This window comes from Triticum dicoccoides, chromosome 4B, assembly GCF_002162155.2.
Source record: "Triticum dicoccoides isolate Atlit2015 ecotype Zavitan chromosome 4B, WEW_v2.0, whole genome shotgun sequence".
Classification (NCBI taxonomy): Eukaryota; Viridiplantae; Streptophyta; class Magnoliopsida; order Poales; family Poaceae; genus Triticum; species Triticum dicoccoides.
In genome coordinates this window covers 20435754-20443665 of record NC_041387.1, presented here as the reverse complement: position 1 = coordinate 20443665, position 7912 = coordinate 20435754, and positions in this window count along the sequence as shown.

Genomic DNA, 7912 nt, shown 5'->3' with positions numbered 1-7912 from the left:
GTGGAAATCACTTCGGGACCCCAAAACAGTGAGTAATAGTCCATGAAATGGGCCAGAATCGGCCAAAACTGTGAGTGTTGATGACCGACACATAAGCGCACCTTGGGTTTTAACAACAATGGATATCACTTCGGGACCCCAAAACGGTGAGTAATAGTCCACGAAACGGGTTAGAATCGATAAAAGTCGCGAGTGTCGATGACCAAGACGTAAACGCACACCGGGGTTCGTTAATCATGGAAATCACTCCGGGACCCCTAAACAGTGAGTAATAATCCATGAAACGGGCGAGAATCGGCCAAAAATGTGAGTGTTGATGACCGACATGTAAGTGCACCTTGGGGTTCAACAACTATGCATATTGCTTTGGGACCCCAAAACGTTGAGTAATAGTCCATGAAACGGCTCAGCATTTGCCAAAACTGTGAGTGTTGACGACGGACACGTAAACACAGCCCGGGGATCAAGAATCATGGAAATCGCTCTGGGACCCCAAAACGCTAAGTAATAGTGCAGGAAACGGACCAGAATCGGCCAAAATTGTGAGTGTTCATGACTGACACGTAAACGCACACCGGGGTTCGTCAATCAGGGAAATCACTTCGGGACACCAAAACTGAGTAATAGTCCAAGAAACGGGCCAGAATCGGCCCAAACTGTGAGTCTTAACAACCAACACGTAAGCACATTTTGGGGTTTAACAACCCTGGAAGTTGCTTTGGGACCACAAAATGGTGAGTAATTGTCCACAAAACGGGTCAGAATCGACAAAAACTGCGAGTGTTGATGACCGACACGAAAATGCACCCTGGGTTCATTAATCGTGGAAATCACTCCGAGACCCCAAAATAGTGAGTAACAGTCCACGAAACGGGCCAGAATCAGCCAAAATTGTGAGTGTTAATGACCGACACGTAAACGCACCTCGGCGTTCGTCAATCGTGGAAATTGCTTCGGGACCCCAAAACAGTGAGCAATAGTCCATGAAACGGGCCAGAATCGGCCAAAACTATGAGTGTTGATGACCGACACGTAAACGCGCCCCGGGGTTCGTCAATCGTGGAAATCACTTTGGGACCACAAAACGGTGAGTAATAGTCCATGAAATGGGCCAGAATCGACAAAAATCGCAAGTGTTGATAACCGACACTTAAACGCACTATGGAGTTCATCAGTCGTGGAAATCACTGCGAAACCCCAAAACAATGAGTAACAATCCATGAAACGGGTTAGAATCGGCCAAAACTGTGAGTGTTGATGACTGACACGTAAATGCACCGCGAGGTTCGTCAATCGTGGAAATTGCTTTGGGACCACAAAACGATTAGTAATAGTCCATAAAACGGGCCAGAATTGACAAAAACCACGAGTGCTGATGACCGACACGTAAACGCACCCCGGAGTTCATCAGTCGTGGAAATCACTCCGGGGCCCAAAACAGTGAGTAATAGTCCATGAAACAGGCCAGAATCGGCCAAAACTGTGAGTGTTGATGACCGACACGTAAGCGCACCTTAGGGTTTAACAACTATGGATATCGCTTCAGGACCCCAAAACGCTGAGTAATAGTCCACGAAACGGGTCAGAATCGATAAAATCATGAGTGTTGATGACCGACACGTAAACGCACACCGGGGTTCGTTAATCGTGGAAATCACTCTGGGACCCCTAAACAATGAGTAATAGTCCATGAAACGGGCCAGAATCAGCCCAAACTACGAGTCTTAACAACCAACATGTATGCACACTTTGGGGTTTAACAACCCTGGAAATTGCTTTGGGACCACAAAAAGGTGAGTAATAGTCCATGAAACGGGTCAGAATCGACAAAAACCACGAGTGTTGATGACCGACACGTAAATGCACCCTGGGTTCGTTAATCGTGGAAATCACTCTCGGACCCCAAAACAATGAGTAATAGTCCACAAAATGGGCCAGAATCGGCCAAAACTGTGAGTGTTGATGACCGACACATAAACACACCCCGGGGTTTCTTAATCATGGAAATTGCTTTGGGACCCCAAAACGGCAAGTAATAGTCCATGAAACGGGCCAGAATCGACAAAAATCGCGAGTGCTGATGACTGACACGTAAATGCACCTCGTAGTTCATCAGTCGTGGAAATCACTTAGGGACCCCAAAACAGTCAATGAAACGGGCCAGAGTCGGCCAAAACTATGAGTGTTGATGATCGACACGTAAGTGCACCTTGGGGTTTAGCAACTATGGATATCTCTTCAGGACCCCAAAACGGTGAGTATTGGTCCACAAAACGGGTCAGAATCGATAAAAATCGCGAGTGTTGATGACTGACACGTAAACGCACCCCGGGGTTCGTTAATCATGGAAATCAATCTGGGACCCCAAAATAGTGAGTAATAGTCCATGAAACGGGCCAGCATCGGCCAAAAATGTGAGTGTTGATGACCGACATGCAAGCACACCTTGGGGTTCAGCAACTATGGGTATTTCTTTGGGACCCCAAAACAGTGAGTAATAGTCCACGAAACGGGTCAGAATTGGCCAAAACTATGAGTGTTGATGACAGTCACATAAACACATCCCGGGGATCGTGAATCGTGGAAATCGCTCTAGGACCCCAAAACGCTGAGTAATAGTGCACGAAATGGACCAGAATCGGCCAAAATTGTGAGTGTTGATGAATGACACGTAAATGCACACCGGGGTTCGTCAATCGTGGAAATCACTTCGGGACCCTAAAACTGAGTAGTAGTCCATGAGACGGGCCAGAATCGGCCCAAACTGCAAGTCTTAACGACCAGCACGTATGCACATTTTGGGGTTCGACAACCCTGGAAATCGCTTTGGGACCACAAGATGGTGAGTAATAGTCCATGAAACGGGTCAGAATCGACAAAAACCACGAGTGTTGTTGACTGACACGTAAACGCACCCTGGGTTTGTTAATCATGGAAACCACTCTCAGACCCCAAAAACAGTGAGTAACAATCCATGAAACGGTCCAGAATCGGCCAAAACTATGAGTGTTGATGACCGACACGTAAACGCACCCTAGGGTTCTTTAAACGTGGAAATCTCCTGGGACCCCAAAATAGTGAGTAGTAATCCACGAAACGGGTCAGAATCGGCCAAAACTGTGAGGGTTTATGACCGACATGTAAACGCACCCCGGGGTTCTTTAATCGTGGAAATCACTCGGGACCCCAAAAAAGTGAGTAATAGTCCATGAAACGGGCCAGAATCGGCCAATACTTTGAGTGTTGATGATCGACACGTAACCGCACCTTGGGGTTCAACAACTATGAGAATCGCTTCGGGACCCCAAAACGGTAAGTAATAGTCGACGAAATGGGTAAGAATCGATAAAAATCACGGGTGTTGATGACCGACATGTAAACGCACACTTGGGTTCGTCAATCGTAGAAATCACCTCGGGATCCCAAAACGGTGAGTAATAGTCCAAAAAAGGGGCCAGAATTGGCCCAAACTGCGATTGTTGATGACCAACACGTAAGCGCACCTTGGGGTTTGACAACCATGGAAAACGCTTCAGGACCCCAAAACGTTGAGTAATAGTCCACGAAACGGGCCAGAATAGACAAAAACCACGAGTGTTGATGACCAATACGTAAAAGCATCCTGGGTTCATCAATCATGCAAATCACTCCTGGACCCCAAAACAGTTAGTAATAGTCCAAGAAACGGGCCAGAATCGGCCCAAATTGCGTGTCTTGATGACCAACATGTAAGCACACCTTGGGGTTCGACGACCATTGAAATCACTTTGGGACCACAAAACGGTGAGTAATAGTCCACAAAACGGGTTAGAATCGACAAAAACAACGAGTGTTGATGACTGATACGTCTCCGTCGTATCTATAATTTCGAGTTGTTCCTGTTGTAGATTAAGAGCAAGATGTCTTCCCAAGAGTCAGTTGGGGAGAGCCAGGTGTCGCACCCAACACCAGGACCAGGAACAAATAGCAATGCTTCTCACTTTTGACAATCAACGGAGAATGAGATGGAGGCCGACTTGAAAAGGATAGATGCCATGGAGGAAGATCAAGAAGTTACCTCTCGTCTCCAAGAAGAATTCATGATGGGGGAACCACATAGCTCGGCTATCCCAAATTCGGTCATTCCTTCCAACTTTAGATTTCTTTCTTATGAAAATATGAAAAAGAGCGTCACTTGTTCTCCAGAAGCTGTGTTGCATCCTTGGGTAAAGGGAGCTTTAACCGTTACAGGCAAGCTCCGTAAAGAAATTATGGACCTCAAACAACAAGTCAATAAGCTCGAGGAGGAGAACCGTATCCTGAGGGGCATCATCGCCAAGAAGATCATAACACCGACCGTGAAGAAGGAGACATAATCACATGGGTATGGGCACTCCCCTTGGCAATTTCCAAGCTTGGGGGAGGTGCCCCGGTATCGTATCACCATCACACCCCTATCTTTACCGTTTTATTTAGTTCGATCCCTTTAGTAGTATTTTGATCCAGTAGATTGAAGTTGTGATATCAAGTAGTTTTGAGTTTTTGCTTTGCGATCTCTTTTTGTAATCGAGTCCGTGAGCTATCTATAATAAAGATTAGTGTTGAGTCAAGGGCTTTGCTATGTTGCTATGATCTTGAGAAAGTAGAGAATAAAAGAGTTCATAATTGATCCTAAGGTTAGTGATGACTTCACACATAGAAAGTATGAGGCATAAAAGTTGTTGAGAGTTGGCAAATGTAGTTTTGGTCATCGTTGCAATTAATAGGAAGTAATAAGGAAAGAGAGGTTCACATACAAATATATTATCTTGGACATCTTTTATGATTGGTAGCACTCATTAAGTATGACATGCTAAAAGAGTTGACGTTGGACAAGGAAGACAACATAATGGTTTATGTTTTCTCACATCTCAGTTAAAGTATATTGTCATTGACCTTCCAAACATGTTAAGCTTGCCTTTCCCCCTCATGCTAGCCAAATTCTTGCACCAAGTAGAGATACTACTTGTGCTTCCAAATATCCTTAAACCCAGTTTTGCCATGAGAGTCCACCATACCTACCTATGGATTGAGTAAGATCCGGCCTTCAAGTAAGTTGTCATGTTGCAGGCAATAAAAATTGCTATCTAAATATGTATGACTTATTAGTGCAGAGAAAATAAGCTTTGTACGATCTTGTTGTGGAAGCAATAAAAGCGACGGACTGCATAATAAAGGTCCACATACAAGGGGCAATATAAAGTGACGTTCTTTTGCCTTAAGATTTTGTGCATCCAACCCTAAACGGACATGACAACCTCTGCTTCCCTCTGCGAAGGGCCTATCTTTTACTTTATGTTTTTACTTTATGCTTGAGTCAAGGTGATCTTCACCTTTCCCTTTTTCATTTTATCCTTTGGCAAGCTCTTCGTGTTTGAAAGATCATGATACATATATCCAATTGAATGTAAGTTAGCATGGGCTATTATTGTTTACATCACCTAAAGGTGAATACGTTGGGAGGCAATACAATAAGCCCCTATATTTCTCAGTGTCCGGTTGAAACTCCATAACCACAAGTATTGCGTGAGTGTTAGCAATTGTAGAAGACTATATTATAGTTGAGTATGTGTACTTGCTGAAAAGCTCTATTGTTGACTCCTTATGATGTTATGATAAATTGCAATTGCTTCAATGACTGAGATTATAGTTTGTTAGTTCCCAATGAAGTTTCTGAACCATACTTGACATTGTGAATCGATTGTCACTTGAGTATAAGAAGTCATATGATGAAATCTATACATGTTGTTGTTATAAGAATGATCATGAAGCCCTCATGTCCGTATTTTATTTTTATTGACACCTCTATCTCTAAACATGTGGGCAAATTTTTCGATTTCGGCTTCCGCTTGAGGACAAGCGAGGTCTAAGCTTGGGGGGTTGAACGTCCATTTTGCATCATGATTTTATATCAATATTTATTGCATTATGGGCTGTTATTACACATTATATCTCAATACTTATCGCTATTCTCTCTTATTTTACAAGGTTTACCATGAAGAGGGGGAGTGCCGGCAGCTGGAATTCTGGTTGGAAATGGAGCAAACATTGGAAACCTATTCTGCACTACTCCAAAAATCCTGAAACTCCACGAAACTTATTTTTGGAATTAATAAGAATTATTGAGCAGAAGAAACACCTCAGAGGGCCCACACCCTGGCCAGGAGGGTGGGGGGCGCCCACCCCTACTAGGCGCGCCACCCTGTCTCCTGGGACCCCTGGTGGCCCCCCGGTGTCCATCTTATGCTATATGAAGGCTTTTACCCTGGAAAAAATCGTGGGCAAGCTTACGGGACGAAACTCCGCCGCCACGAGGCGGAACCTTGGCGGAATCAATCTAGAGCTCCGGCAGAGCTGTTCTGCCGGGGACACTTCCCTCCGGGAGGGGGAAATCATCACCAACGATCCTCTCATCGGGAGGGGGTCAATATCCATCAACATCTTCACCGGCACCATCTCCTCTCAAAACCCTAGTTCATCACTTGTATCCAATCTTGTATCCAAACCACAGATTGGTACCTGTGGGTTGCTAGTAGTGTTGATTACTCCTTGTAGTTGATCCTAACTGGTTTACTTGGTGGAAGATCATATGTTCAGATCCTTAATGCATATTATTACCCCTCTGATTATGAACATGAATATGCTTTGTGAGTAGTTATGTTTGTTCGTAAGGACATGGGTGAAGTCTTGCTATTAGTAGTCATGTGAATTTGGTATTCGTTCGATATTTTGATGAGATGTATGTTGTCTTTCCTCTAGTGGTGTTATGTGAACATCGACTACATGACACTTCACCATTATTTGGGCCTAGAGGATGGCATTGGGAAGTAATAAGTAGATGATGGGTTGCTAGAGTGACAGAAGCTTAAACCCTAGTTTATGCGTTGCTTCGTTAGGGGCTGATTTGGATCCATATGTTTAATGTTGTGGTTAGGTTTACCTTAATACTTCTTTTGTAGTTGCGGACGCTTGCAATAGAGGTTAATCATAAGTGGGATGCTTGTCCAAGTAAGGGCAGTACCCAAGCACTGGTCCACCCACATACCAAATTATCAAAGTACCGAACGCGAATCATATGAGCGTGATGAAAACTAGCTTGACGATATTGTCCTCGGGAGCTCCTTTCTCATTATAAGAAATTGTCCAGGCTTATCCTTTGCTACAAAAGGATTGGGCCACCTTGCTGCACTTTATTTACTTTTATTGCTTGTTACTCTTTACAATTTATCTGATCACAAAACTATCTATTACCTACAATTTCAGTGCTTGCAGAGAAAACCTTACTGAAAACCGCTTATCATTTCCTTCTGCTCCTCCTTGGGTTCGACACTCTTACTTATCGAAAGGTCTACGATAGATCCCCTACACTTGTGGGTCATCAGACCCCAAAACAGTGAGTAATAGTCCACGAAACGGGTCAGAATTGGCCAAAACTATGAGTATTGACGACAGTCACGTAAACACATCCCGGGGATCGTGAATTGTGGAAATCGCTCTGGGACCTCAAAACGCTGAGTAATAGTGCACAAAACGGACCAGAATTGGCCAAAATTGTGAGTGTTCATGACTGACACATAAATGCACACCGGGGTTCGTCAATCATGGAAATCATTTCGGGACCCCAAAACTGAGTAACAGTCCAAGAAACGGGCCAGAATCGACCCAAACTGCGAGTCTTTACGACCAGCACATATGCACATTTTGGGGTTCAACAACCCTGGAAATCGCTTTGGGACCACAAAACGGTGAGTAATAGTCCATGAAACGGGTCAGAATTTGACAAAAACCGCGAGTGTTGTTGACTGACACGTAAACGCACCCTGGGTTCGTTAATCATGGAAATCACTCCGAGACACCAAAATAGTGAGTAACGGTCCACGAAACGGGCCAGAAT